We start from the raw sequence: 13,365 nt of genomic DNA on the forward strand, positions 1-13,365 counted from the left end.
CTGACAATACATACTTTCTAAAATAATGCCTCCCGGGTATTAATAAGTTGCCTTCTTTGGGGATTAATATACATTAAATAAGCTTCTCTAAAGAAGTTGATAAATAGTATTAACATGTAAAGGAAAACATATTAGCTTATTATGCTCAATATCACCAAAAAAATAGAATACTTAACAAATACTGCTAAAAGAGGAACGTTGACAATAGCAAATACACACACACACGCACACACGCACACACGCACACAGCCCAGGAGGTTGTAAGAGCCCATCAGTAGCAATGGAACATCATTTCTTACTATTTTGCCTTTACATGTAGTAGCTTGACAAGGACTCACTTTAATTGAATTGAGCCACTGAGCCCTTAGAGACAGTCCATGGGTTATTAAACAGGTGTAATGCGGGAATTCCCTGGTGGTCCAGTGGTTAAGACTCTGCACTCTTGCTGCTGAGGGCCCAGGTTCGATCCCTGGTCAGGGAACTAAGATTCCACAAGCTGCGAGGTGTGGCCAAAACTAAACAAAAATAAAAAATAAAACAAACAGGTGTAAAGACGCAAATTCACTCTTGGAGGTTTAGATCTTAGAGATAACAGAGGTCAATCCTCTCCGTTTCAGGATGGGGAAACTGAGGCTCCCTTACAGAAGGACCCAGCGCCTCGCTCAACCCCTCCCTCCTGCACACCTGAGCTTTGGAAACCTGAGCAAGGTTCACAGCCGTGAAAAGCTTGCTGCCAGTGCCACCCAAGCCCACCTGTCACCAGGCACCAGGGCTCAGACGAGGACTCCCTCCCATCCCACTGCTGTGAGTGGACGGGCTCCCGCCTCAGTGTCTGCAAATCCAAACAGGGATTGTGTGTGTTTGTTCATTTTAACTTGCAACTTCGTTCCGGGATCTGGGACGTTGCAGAGAGTGAGATTATGATCTTACGTGGAATAATATGATCTGGCTGATACAGAAAAAGAAGTCTTTCCCTCACTCTGACTCTTTTTGGACATAAACTAGCTATTGGCTGCAAGCCATCTTTCCCACTTCCTACTGGTCCTCTTCTTTATCCAGGAAGTAATTATACTAATTATATTCCTATACTTACTCATGGTTTGGCTTTAAAAAGCTCCATTTCTATGCTATGTCGTTAAGATACTCTATGAATCCTTAATCCTTTCCTCACTGACTTTGATATCATGTCGTGTTACGTCCAGTTACGTGTTTGTTTTTTCTTGCTTTATTCTTTCTTTTTTTTTTTTTTTTTTGGCGGTAAGCAGGCCTCTCACTGTTGTGGCCTCTCCCGTTGCTGAGCACAGGCTCCGGACGCACAGACTCAGCGGCCATGGGTCATGCGCCCAGCCGCTCCGCGGGACGTGGCATCCTCCCAGACCGGGGCACGAACCCGCATCCCCTGCATCAGCAGGCGGACTCTCAACCACTGCGCCACCAGGGAAGCCCTCTTGCTTTACTCTTTATTCTGGTCTTATGCACTCCCAGACCCATCTCCTGCCCCATGTGGTCAGCGCCTTCCCTCCCCCTTCCCTCCCATTTCTCTCCCTCCCCATCCACACCCGGCCCCAGTTACACCTGTGCCCCCAGGGCCCACCATGCCCTTGGCCCCGACCTTCCCTCTAGGAATTTATAAGGGAGACATTGACAGATCACAGCCTGTCCTCGCTCTGCTCCTTCTTCTGTTTCCCCGGTTAGTTATTTTACAAGCAGACTTCATAAAATCAGCTAAAAACTCGCCTTTATTCTTTCATAGATCACACAAAATTCCTAAGTCTCTGTATCATCCGAATGTTTGGATTTTCCTACAGTGTCACGTACTACTTTTCTGAAAGAACCAAACTGGCCTGTGAACTGTTTTAGGAACATTGCTGATCAAAGCATCATTGTGACCACGGGGATCACGTGAGCTCCCTGCCTCCAGCTAGTTCCCCCCGGACACGCCAGCATTTCCCCCAATTTTGTGAAAGTTGTATTTGAGAACCTGAACACTACACGGCATTACAGACACATCAGATGCTGTCCGTGCGTTGGGACTGTTCCTCCCTTTTCTCACGGCTGTGTGAGCAGCAGGAGCTGAGGGGCGCTGCTGTCACCGCAGGATCCTGTCAGAAACACCGTGGTCCGAAGACAGCATTGCTCTTCCTTGGTTCCTCTTTGCCAGCTAGGGTCCTGTGGTCCCTGAGTGCAGCACAGCCCATGGGGCATCTGATCAGCACTCTGCCCAAGCTCTTTCTAAGAGGATCAGGCTACGTGGACTTAAAAGTCAAAACACTAGACTTTATATCCAGCCTGTCATTGTTTCTGTCTGGGCTCCCAGACTCTGCTGATGTCTGAGTTCCTGTGATTAGGCTTTTCTGCGCTAAAACCCACGGAGTCCCTAAATGAAAGGGCTGTCTTAGCTGTTGTAAATGAGAACCCCCAAGTTAAAGTGCCTAAGTCTTCTCCCCTGTTGCCTCCTCACCTATTTTCCCATCTCTTTGAAGAGCATCGGTATCTAGGCATTAAAGAGAAACCTGGAGAGAATGCAGACAAAAATGGTAAGTTTGCACGATTTGGGAAACGGGCCGCATACAAAAGGAACTCAGGTAGATTAGCAACACCTGTACGAATTAATACGTGTAAGCATTTCAGCTTACGAGGAAATAAAGCTTATTCATGTGGCTGTAGGTTAAACATCATTGTAAAGGTATTTTGATGAAGTTGCTAATGTCTAATGTTGATGAACTTGGAAGGAAGCCTCAGATGTTCTTACACAGAGATTTTGGGGGATTTATCAGCTCCAAGGAATCTTGAGAAAGTCTGCTGGTCTTCAGCCCTTTTTGTCGAGGAGCGAACAGGCCATCCACAAGACATTGGGAAGTGTGTTCAGTGTGGCACGTGGCCTGCCATTCGTCTGATTAGCCCTTCTGGAGAATGGTCGTATACTCCGCTTCTTAATGTAAAATAGTAAGGTGGTATACAACATTAATTAATTTTGCAAACTTACAGATCTCCAGTGCAAAGTGAGCCCTCACTGCACTGGAACCTCAGGGACATTTCTGAAGAGTCTCTCTGGACTGACCAGAATGCCCAGTGCAGCCCCCTCTGCCCTGGACGGATCCTCACACATCCTGGGACATAGCCAGAGCAACTGTGACCGTGGACATGTCTGTCTCCTACTTAGACAGTTACTGGGGGGCTCTGCTTTATTCCCACTGTCTAATGCAGCGCCTGCCACGCTCGTGTAATTCCTTAAAATGAAGTGTTTACTGAATAAATGAAGAAACGCTTATTCCAGGCAAGTACCTCCTAGCAGGTCAATACCGCGGCTCAGCTCTTTAGGAATCGTGGGCACACAAATGAGGTACGTTCCTGGCTCAGCAGCTGTTACGTCCCTGGGTGCTTTGACAGAGATACCATTTCTCTGGTCCAGGCGACAAGATATGAGGGCTGGGGGCAAGTCAGTGCCACAGAAGCCACACACAGTCAGTGAAAGGCTGTGAAAATAAAACTGCAGCCAGGCCAGGCTTCTGGGGGCCTGCGGGGAGTCTGCTGGGAGGTCGTCGCCTCTTTTCTCAGTAATGGTTTATTACATAGAAAACATGCAGGAAGGAGCCCAGTTTTCAATCCTAGTGTAACCACTTCATAGATCTATCACCTCATAAGTCACTTAACCGCTCTGAGTCCCCAAATCCTTATATATTTTTTGTTTTTATAAATTTATTTATTTATTTATATTTTTGTCTGCGTTGGGTCTTCGTTGCTGCATGCGGGCTTTCTCTAGTTGCGGCGAGCGGGGGCTACTCTCTGTTGTGGCACGTGGGCTTCTCTTTGCAGTGGCTTCTCTTGTTGCAGAGCATGGGCTCTAGGTGCATGGGCTTCAGTAGTTGTGGCACGTGGGCTCAGTAGCTGTGGCTCGCAGGCTGTAGAGCGCAGGCTCAGTAGTTGTGGCGCACAGGCTTAGTTGCTCCCCCGCATGTGGGATCTTCCCGGACCAGGGCTCGAACCTGTGTCCCCTGAATCGGCAGGCGGACTCTTAACCACTGCGCCACCAGGGAAGTTCTCCTTATTTGTTTAAAAAAAAAAAAGAAAAAAAATAGTAACTGCTTTATTTTTGTCATTAAAAAAATAAATTTCATAACTGATTGTTGTAAGGATTAAATTTCATGAAGTATGTGAACATTCCTAAAATACCGCCAGACATTTTTTCATTGCTCAGCCAATAGACATAAATAGAGTCTGAATCTGAATGTTGTGTCTGGGGAATTTATAGTTTCTTTATAGGAATATAACGGCCTCAGGAAGGGCCATAATAAAAATATGATTTGTTTTGAGGAAACATGCGTTATGAACAATTTAATGGAATGCGCCTTTTCTATAAAAAGCATCATTTACTGATTGTCCGCTACGCAAAAGAGGCACCTGTTTCTAAAACCACCTGTGCTTAGGAAAAGGAAGTAAGCTTTGCAAGATCACGTCAACTGGTGACCAAATCAGGAAAATAATTTGAGAGCCTGGGTCCGTGGACATATGCTCAGCGGTTTGATTTATCCTGGAGGTGAAGCTGGAGCCAGTGGGGATAAGATGGTTGATTCTACTTTCCTCAGCCCTGGAAGTGGATGCCGGGGCTATGAAACACACCAGGGCTTGTCCTCTTTATTCATTGCCTTTTCCTTGTTTTGCTCCCTTTGAAACACTAAATCTGTAATTTTTTAAAGTTGTTATTATAATATGAATGAAATGCATTCTCTCTTCTCCATCTTCTGATTGGTTGAAACCACATAAAAGCAAGTGAATATGATGGGAATTAAGTCTTGGCAGTGGGTATTAGGTTGATGTGTTGATTTCAAGTTGCTATTAAGGAAATAATTAAACCATGATTTTGTTGGTGATTTTATTTGTCTGCTGTGTGTGAAGGACATTTATTTGCATTAGTAGAACATTAATTAATAAATTTCTATGCTGTTATATAAACTGGGGTCCATCTAAGCAAAAAAGGATAGATTTGCTTATCTAACTAGATACTACTAATTTAAGGGAAAAAAACCCAACAACAACAAAATTCCTAATCAGCAAATAATTCAAGCCAATGAGTTCTAAAAGGCCAAACATTTGCTTGTGTTTTCTTTCTTTCTTTCTTTTTAAAATAATTTCAGCATTTAAATGTTTTTCTTCTTTTGCTCTTACATCCTCATTGGAGTGTGTTTATTTTGTTATCATGGGGGCTGCAAATATTTATTTTTAATACTCTAGTCTTAGAATAAGAAATGATATTCAGCACCAAGGCAGGCACACTTACTTAGCATGACAATGTGTTCTGCTTTAAAAGCAATTGGCTGGGAAACAACAGTGCCAGAACTAGAACAATTTATATTGGGGAAAGTTGACTACATGAAGAAGACACTGAATGCTGACTTATCAGAATAATCCTGAGATCAGGACGGTGCCTTTCCTTCCTTCTCTGCCCTGGTCATGCTGAGGTCATATTTTGATGATTTTGAATTTTCAGCATCTTAGTGCATTTGCATTTTCCCTATTTTCAGGATAGAAATCGTGCTGAGTTATAAATACATTATAATGGTAATGTCAGGGTAAAGAAACCCCCCCTTTTTTTTAACCTTGACAAGATTTTTGTCTTTCAAGTGGGGGATGAAATAGTAAAGATGGATTATAATTCCTTTTCTTAAAATAATGAAGAACAGATTTTATAAATGGCATTTAGAGCTGCAAATTAGCATCTATAGCTACCATTTGTGTTTTTTTAATGTATTCAAAGTAGGATTTGGGGGAGAGGGTGAGAAAATCTTAAATATGGAATTAAAGAGTTCAGTTTCAAACTATAAAGAAGAACGTTCTTACTGTTTCCGAGAAAGATGACGTCATTTTCTCAAGATCCCACTTCTTTCTTGTACGCAGCTTCCCTCTAGTAAACTATTCTTTACACTTTCTCTTGGAGGATAATATTCATTATATCAGTGAGCATGTCTGTGTGACCAGCAACCAGGCACAGGACACAGCTGTGTCCCAGGAGTCCCTGTGAGCTCTAGCAGTCACTACCCTCCCCACAGTAACCACCACTGACCTCTATCAACAGCCTGGTCCACCTGCTTTCCTACTTTACATTCAAGGAGTCCCACAGTATCTACTTAGCACTGACTTTTTAAAAACTGAAGTATAGCTGCTTTACAATATTATATTAGCTTCAGGTGTACAGAATGGTGATTCAGTATTTGTATAGATTATACTCCATTATATGTTATTACAAGATAATGGCTATGATTCCCTGTGCTGTACAATATATCCTGGTTGCTTGTCTATTTTATACATAGTAGTCTGTATCTCTTCATCCCCTACCCCTATCTTGCCCCTGCCCCTTTCCTTCTCCCAACTGGTAACCACTCGTTTGTTCTCTATGTCTGTGAGTCTATTTCTGTTTTATTTTTTAGATTCCATATATAAGGGATATCATACAGTATTCGTCTTTCTCTGTCTGACTTATTTCACTAAGCATAATAATCTCTAGGTCCATCCACATTGCTGCAAATGGCAGAATTTTTTGGGTTTTATGGCTGAGTAATATTCCATTGTACATATGTACCACATCTTCTTTATCCATTCATCTGTCGGTGGACACTTGGGTAGCTTGCATATATTGACTATTGCAAATAATGCTGCTATGAACATTGGGGTGCATGTATCTTTTCAAATTAGTGTTTTCATTTTTTCCCTGTATATTCCCAGGAGTGGAATTGCTGGATCATATAGTAGTCCTATTTTTAATTTTTAGAGGAACCTCTATAACGTTTTCCATAGTGGCTGCACCAATTTACACTCCCACCAACAGTGAACAAGAGTTCCCTTTTCTCCACATCCTGGCCAACATTTGTTATTTGCAGACTTTTTGATGATGGCCACTCTGACGGGTGTGAGGCAATATCTCATTGGCGTTTTGCATCTTTTCACGTGCCTGTTTACTGTCTGGCTATCTTCTTTGGAAAAATGTCTCTTCAGGTCTTCTGTCCCACCTCCCACCCACTCTGCAAGCAGCAGCTCTCTGAAGCCCCTCCCCTCAGAGGCAGGATCCCCCTGTGAGCTGAGCCTCGCCCCTCACCGAGCAGCCGGAAGGTTTAACACCCGAAGGCGGCCAGGCTACTCGGCACTCCCCTCCATCCCTCCACTTACAGCCAGGGACGCCCAGAGGGATGCGGGACCCGCTCATCTTCAGGGCACCAGCAGGGGGAGGGTTGGCGGGGGCAAGGTGTGAGGGCTGCGACTCGGTGAGGCTGCCATGCCCCCCGTCCTCCCCTGGCGTCAGCGGGCCCCACTGAGGAGCCCAGCGGCTGCCTCAATCCCGTAGCTAGAAAGAGTGTTTTCTGAGTCAGCCCTCAGCTTCCCGTCCCCGGCATCAGTGGGGGGCCCAGCGGGAAGCTGAGGACACACACCCAATGGGAGAAAACAAGCGGTTCAAACAAGTGCTCACTTTCGCTGGGAAGGTTAGGCATCAGTGGGGCCCGTCTGTAAGAATTTGGACAAAAGATTGTGTATCCCGAGTTAGATGACTGACATAGATTTTCTTAGATATAATGTGTTATTCCAATAATGTGTTGCATGTAGAAGTATTGTGACATTTCTTAGAAAGGCTATAATTCATTTAAAAATAGATATAATAGGGCTTCCCTGGTGGCGCAGTGATTGGGAGTCCGCCTGCCGATGCTGGGGACGCGAGTTTGTGCCCCGGTCCGGGAAGATCCCACATGCCGCGGAGCAGCTAGGCCTGAGAGCCGTGGCCACTGAGCCTGCGCGTCCGGAGCCTGGGTTCCGCGGCGGGAGGGGCCGCAGCGGTTTGGATATTAGATTGGCAATTTAATCCATGAGAATACATTAAGGTTGATTGAGGAAAAGGGCAAGGATGAAGGGCGTGGCCCTTCAATAATGAAAGTAGAACAGGTATGAATATTATACCCCTCTGTAATATCATGTTTTATGAAAAAATTGTGCGTATTTGACTTTTGGAGTTTTCTTTAAGGAAGAACAATTATTTCCTTTAGGAATTTTCACCTCATCCAACTTTCAGTTTGAGTTTAATTAATTCACTTTTGGAGACAATTCAAAGTAGAAAACAGAGAAAACTATACCATCAAATATGAAATATTGAATAGAAAACTCACAAAGGAAGATTCATAAATGTTCGATAAACACCCAGATCTTGATTTCTAAATATCATTCCCCAGTAAAATGAAAAAGGTTTCTTTAGATAAATGAGGCCATAGTTGGGACAGGGAAATTCTGAGATGATCCTGGGACATCTTATTGCACCAGAAAATGGAGAAATGCTGAAAGAATAGTGAGAGGAGGTCATAGGTCACAAGGTCACAGGTACTAACATGAACGGGTTTGTGTTGAACGTAACAATTTGAACGTAAAAATAAGCAATTATAGTAATGGATTAGCACCCACTGAATAATAAAAAGTCATTAATACATGACGATATAAACAAGGAAAACAAACAACCAGATAATAAAAAATGAAGAACAGGGCTTCCCTGGTGGCGCAGTGGTTGAGAGTCCACCTGCGGATGCAGGGGACACGGGTTCGTGCCCCGGCCCGGGAGGATCCCACACGCCGCGGAGCGGCTGGGCCCGTGAGCCATGGCCGCTGAGCCTGCGCGTTCGGAGCCTGTGCTCCGCAACGGGAGAGGCCACAACGGTGAGAGGCCCGCGTACCGCAAAAAAAAAAAAAAAAAAGCGTGAGCAGATGGGTTTTTATGTGCGATCTGCTGCTTGTTATCTCTGCGGCTTTGGGCAAGTTACTTAACCTCTCTGGGCTTCAACCTCCTCATCTATAAAATGGACATCGCAGTATTTCCCACCTTACTAGGTGCTGGGAAGACCAAATGAGATAATCCAGAAGAAGTATTAAGTGAGCACAGGGTCTGGCACGGAGCAAGTAAGCTGCTGGCATTCTTTCTTTCTTTTTGATTTATTTATTTATCTATTTATTTATTTATTTTATTTTTGGCTGCATTGGGTCTTTGTTGCTGCGCGTGGGCTTTTCTCTAGTTGCAGCAAGCGGGGGCTACTCTTCATTGCGGTGCGTGGGCTTCTCATTGCGGTGGCTTCTCTTGTTGCAGAGCACAGGCTCTAGGCATGCCGGCTTCAGTAGTTATGGCGCACGGGCTTCAGTAGTTGTGACTCGCGGGCCCTAGAGCACAGGCTCAGTAGTTGTGGCTCACTTTGGAAAAACACTTAGACAGTTCCTCAAAAATCCAACGTAGAATTACCATATGGATTAATTTCCCGGGGCTACCAGAGCAAAGTATTATGTTCTGCAACAACAGAACTGTATAGTCTTACAGTTGTGGAAGCTGGAGGTGTGAGACCAAGGCGTCCACAGAGTTGGTTCCTGCCTAGGGTTCTGGGGGAGGATCTGTTCCCTGCCTCTCTCCAGGCTTCTGGCGTTTGTTGCCATGGTTGGTGGTCCTTGGTTTGTAGACACATCCCTGCAATCTTTGCCTTCCTGTTCAGGTAGTGTGTCTGTGTGCAAATATCCCCATTTTACATGGACACCAGGCCTACTCCAATGAAGATGACTTTATCTTAACTAATCACATCTGCAATGACCCTATTTCCAAATGAGGTTGCATGAGGGTTACAACTTCGACATATCAATTGGGTGTGGGGAGGTAAACAAAATTCAATCCCTGATACCACATGATCCAGCAATTTCACTCCTGGGCATATGCCACTCCAAAGCATATACCACTCCAAAGCATATACGCATATGCCACTCCAAAGAAGACATATGTTTATGTAATAACTTGTAAATGAATGCTTATAGCGGCATTATTCAGAATAGCCAAAAAATGGAAACAGTCTAAATGTCTATCAACTGATGGATAGAGAAACAAAACATGGCCTAACAATACAATTGAATATTATTCAACCATAAAAGAAATGAAGCCCTGATACATGCTACAATGTGGGTCCACCTTGAAAATACTTTCTAACTGTAAGAAGGCAGACACAAAAGACCTCCTATTATGTTATTCCATTTTTATAAAATATTCAGAATAGGAAGATCCATGGAGATAGTAAATAAATTATTTTTTGCTACAGGAGGGTGGGTAGGTGAGTAGGGAGTGACAGTGACGAGTGTGGGTTCTTTGGGTGCTGAAAATGTCCTGGAATCAGACAACGCTGCTGGTTCCACAACCTTTGAATATACGAGAAACCAGTGAAATGAAAACTCCAACATGGTGAACTTTGTGGTACTAGAATGCTATCCCGATAAAAATAAATACATAAGAATCTTGATTCTGTATGATTCCCTTCCTTAGTGAAGTCCTTAGCAGATCCAGCTATACCTACTGCCCTGTGTTTCAAGAGTATCCCCGCTTCTTTTAATATATTTCTCTTTTGCATCAAGTAGCTCATGAACATTGTTTTCTTTGCAATCCAATAATTTGTAATTAAGAATGGAATCTTGGGACATACGTTCAAGGCAGTTTGAAATGAGTAGCTGTGTGCCGTGGAAAACTATTAAAGTGTTTTGGGCAAGGTCCAGTGTGCCCAACCTGTCTTGTAGGAAGATTAATGTGGCACTGGTGTGGGGCGTGAATTAGAGACATGCCCTCCTTGCCCTTAAATTGCTCTGGGGGCTATTTGTCAAGTGCATTACTTTCCACAACTGCCATATGGAATTTTTCATCTGGAATAATCTCCAGGGATCTGAATATGGGCGACAGAAGAACTATCGACTTGTTTTGATAAAAGAAAATCCCTATCTTTCTTCAAATGTCATTTTTGCCGGATGGGAAATTCTGTCAGAATCACGGCATCAAGCTTTAGAGCAGGAAGGAAAAGTTTAGCTTAATTTTCTCATTTTCAGGTAAGGAAAGTGAGGTCAGGGGGGGTTAAATGACTTTTTCAGAGTTATAAAATAAATTAATTATTTAATATTTAGCTTAGGGAAAAAAAACCTGTGAGAAATCTGTATATCTTCAACCCAATTTTATTTCCTCTTTATTTTCGACCTTCAGTGATTCTGAATAATTTATCTTCAACTTGATTTAATGTGCTTATACTTTATTTTGCTCCTTGAATAAGTTTTATTTTTCTTTATAGATTATGATCTTTGAAGTTAGACCCCTTATACTTTATTCATTTATTATTTAATTCTTCACATTGTTTAGGATATTATTTTACCTGCAGTTACTGCTCAGTGAATGTGAATTAATGAGTGACTGGATATGATTCAAGTCACTGGATATAATTCAAGACGGTACAATTTCAGTGCCTAGACTAATTCCTTAATTTCCTGAAAGCTCTCCTAAGTGTCACACAGATGAGTGAAACACTGGAGAACGTGACGTGTTCCAGGTTCACAGTTCTTACAAGGGGAGTTCTGAGCTTAAATGTACGTGGACAGTAGCTGGACAGAATTCATCAGGTTTTCTGGTCCAGCATGGCAGTTTCTCAGAGCTTCCATACATCACAATCCGTCACGAAACTCCAAACATCACCGACCCGTCTTTGGCCACTTTTCACAGAACAGCTTCTGAAAGTCGTGCTTTATGCAACATACTTTTGGAAATGTTCATCTATCTTTTTTATCTTCATTTCCAGATTTCTGTATTTGTTAAGGATGATGGCAGCAGAGCAGATGTGTCTGTTTTTATCTTTTCTAGTCCCCGATGACACTATTCATTCATCTGGAAGGAGCAGAGCTTCCAACGAAGATTTTTTTTCATATTCTGAACTTTTCCATAAACGGTGCTGAGTGAAGTGTCAGCCCTTTAACTCAGTGATTTCTACGCAGTAATAAAACTACCCAGGCTATTTTGTATTAAGGTTTTCATCTCTCAAGTAAGAGCTTATGAAAGAAATCAGAAAAATACACTGCACTTCTCATAAAGCTAAACTCATTTAATTTAAAAATTATTTTTTTTTAAAATTAAAAAATTCTTATTCTGAGATCATGTGTTTTGTTGTTTGGTGTGTTAATTTTCCTCACTTGTTTTTTCTTACTTAGTAAAATCAAAAGTTGGTAATTTGGTTCAATTCCCTTGAAAGATTTTTCAAGGTGTTTCTGGTCTATGACTCCTCCAAGCTGGAAACCACCATGGTAGCTCATGACTGGGCATGTACTTTCCTGCCTTTCCTATTTGAATCTGTGGTCTTGTGAACATTTTAATATTTTTAAAATAATTTATGGTATTAAAACTTGAAGAAAAAAATTTCAGTCCAACTGACTGAATGTTTAAAGTGAATTTCTTAAAAGCATATTCAACTGACGTAATTGAAGAGACATGTAAGTTAGAAGGTCCCAGACTTAACTCTGGTACAGGAGTCATTCCTTTTCTTTCTTTCTTTCTCTCTTTCTTTCTTTCTTTCTTTCTTTCTTTTTCTTTTTTTCTTTTCTTCTTTCTTTCCTTCTTTCTTTCTTTCTTTCTTTCCTTCTTTCTTTCTTTCTTTCTTTCCTTCCTTCCCTCTTTCCTTCTTTCTTTCTTTCCTTCCTTCCCTCTTTCCTTCTTTCCCTCTTTCCTTCTTTCCTTCCTTCCTTCCTTTCATTCCTTCTTCCTTAAATATTTATTGGCAGTTCCTAAATGGCTTGAAAGAGTTGGTGGAGTTAGATTTTTTTAAAGTTCTTTGTTTCTGAGAGAACCCATCTAAGTAAATTTTGGTCTTTATTTAACAAAAACATATTAATTGTGTTTCAAAACTGTTCAGACATTGTGATACTGAACTTCACTTTCTCCTTGTAGAGAGGAAGTCAAGAGAATGTCAACTTAGAAAAAGCTAAAATTTTATGGTTCAACATATTTCCCCGTTATATTAGTAGTGAAAACTGGGATGAGTATTATTTCCCCTGTCACACACCTACAGGTAATGAGAGGAAGACACATTCAGACAATGGGTGACAGTGAACTTTGAAACAGGTCATCCACCTGACCTCCCTGGTTGTAAACAGCAAGGGCAGCCATGGCCCTTGATGTCTCAGGAGACAAAAAGCCTTGGAATATGCAAACAAATGCTGCTTCCAAGGTTCCAACAACAATGACTCTTATTCTTATTGAAAGGTGGAGAAATAAAATGGGATTTAATTGATTCACAAGTTATCAGAAATTTTACTTAAAGGTTACTCAGCAGGATTTGAAGAAAACATGGAAAATAGGGCAAAAGCCATCATCACCCCGGAGCTGGGCACATCATTGGTTTTCAAGAGACGATGGAAAGAAGATTCTGCTGACAGCAGCCCCGTGAGCCTGGTGATAGATGTGGAAAGGATTCTGAGTTATTTGTGAGTCTATTGACACAAAAGCAGAGACTACTAAAACAAAATACTGAATCAATAAAAAGTAAGGAAAGAAGAATTTGATTTCACTTA

At 42.3% G+C, this 13,365-nt stretch overlaps 1 non-coding gene across 1 annotated transcript; it reads left to right on the forward strand.

The window, feature by feature from the left end:
- The first annotated feature begins 408 nt into the window (after positions 1 to 408).
- Positions 409 to 481, forward strand: TRNAK-CUU (transfer RNA lysine (anticodon CUU)). The gene has a single exon. It is a non-coding gene; the product is annotated as a tRNA-Lys (tRNA).
- The last annotated feature ends 12,884 nt before the right edge of the window (positions 482 to 13,365 follow it).

The sequence above is a fragment of the Delphinus delphis genome, chromosome 12, assembly GCF_949987515.2.
Source record: "Delphinus delphis chromosome 12, mDelDel1.2, whole genome shotgun sequence".
Classification (NCBI taxonomy): Eukaryota; Metazoa; Chordata; class Mammalia; order Artiodactyla; family Delphinidae; genus Delphinus; species Delphinus delphis.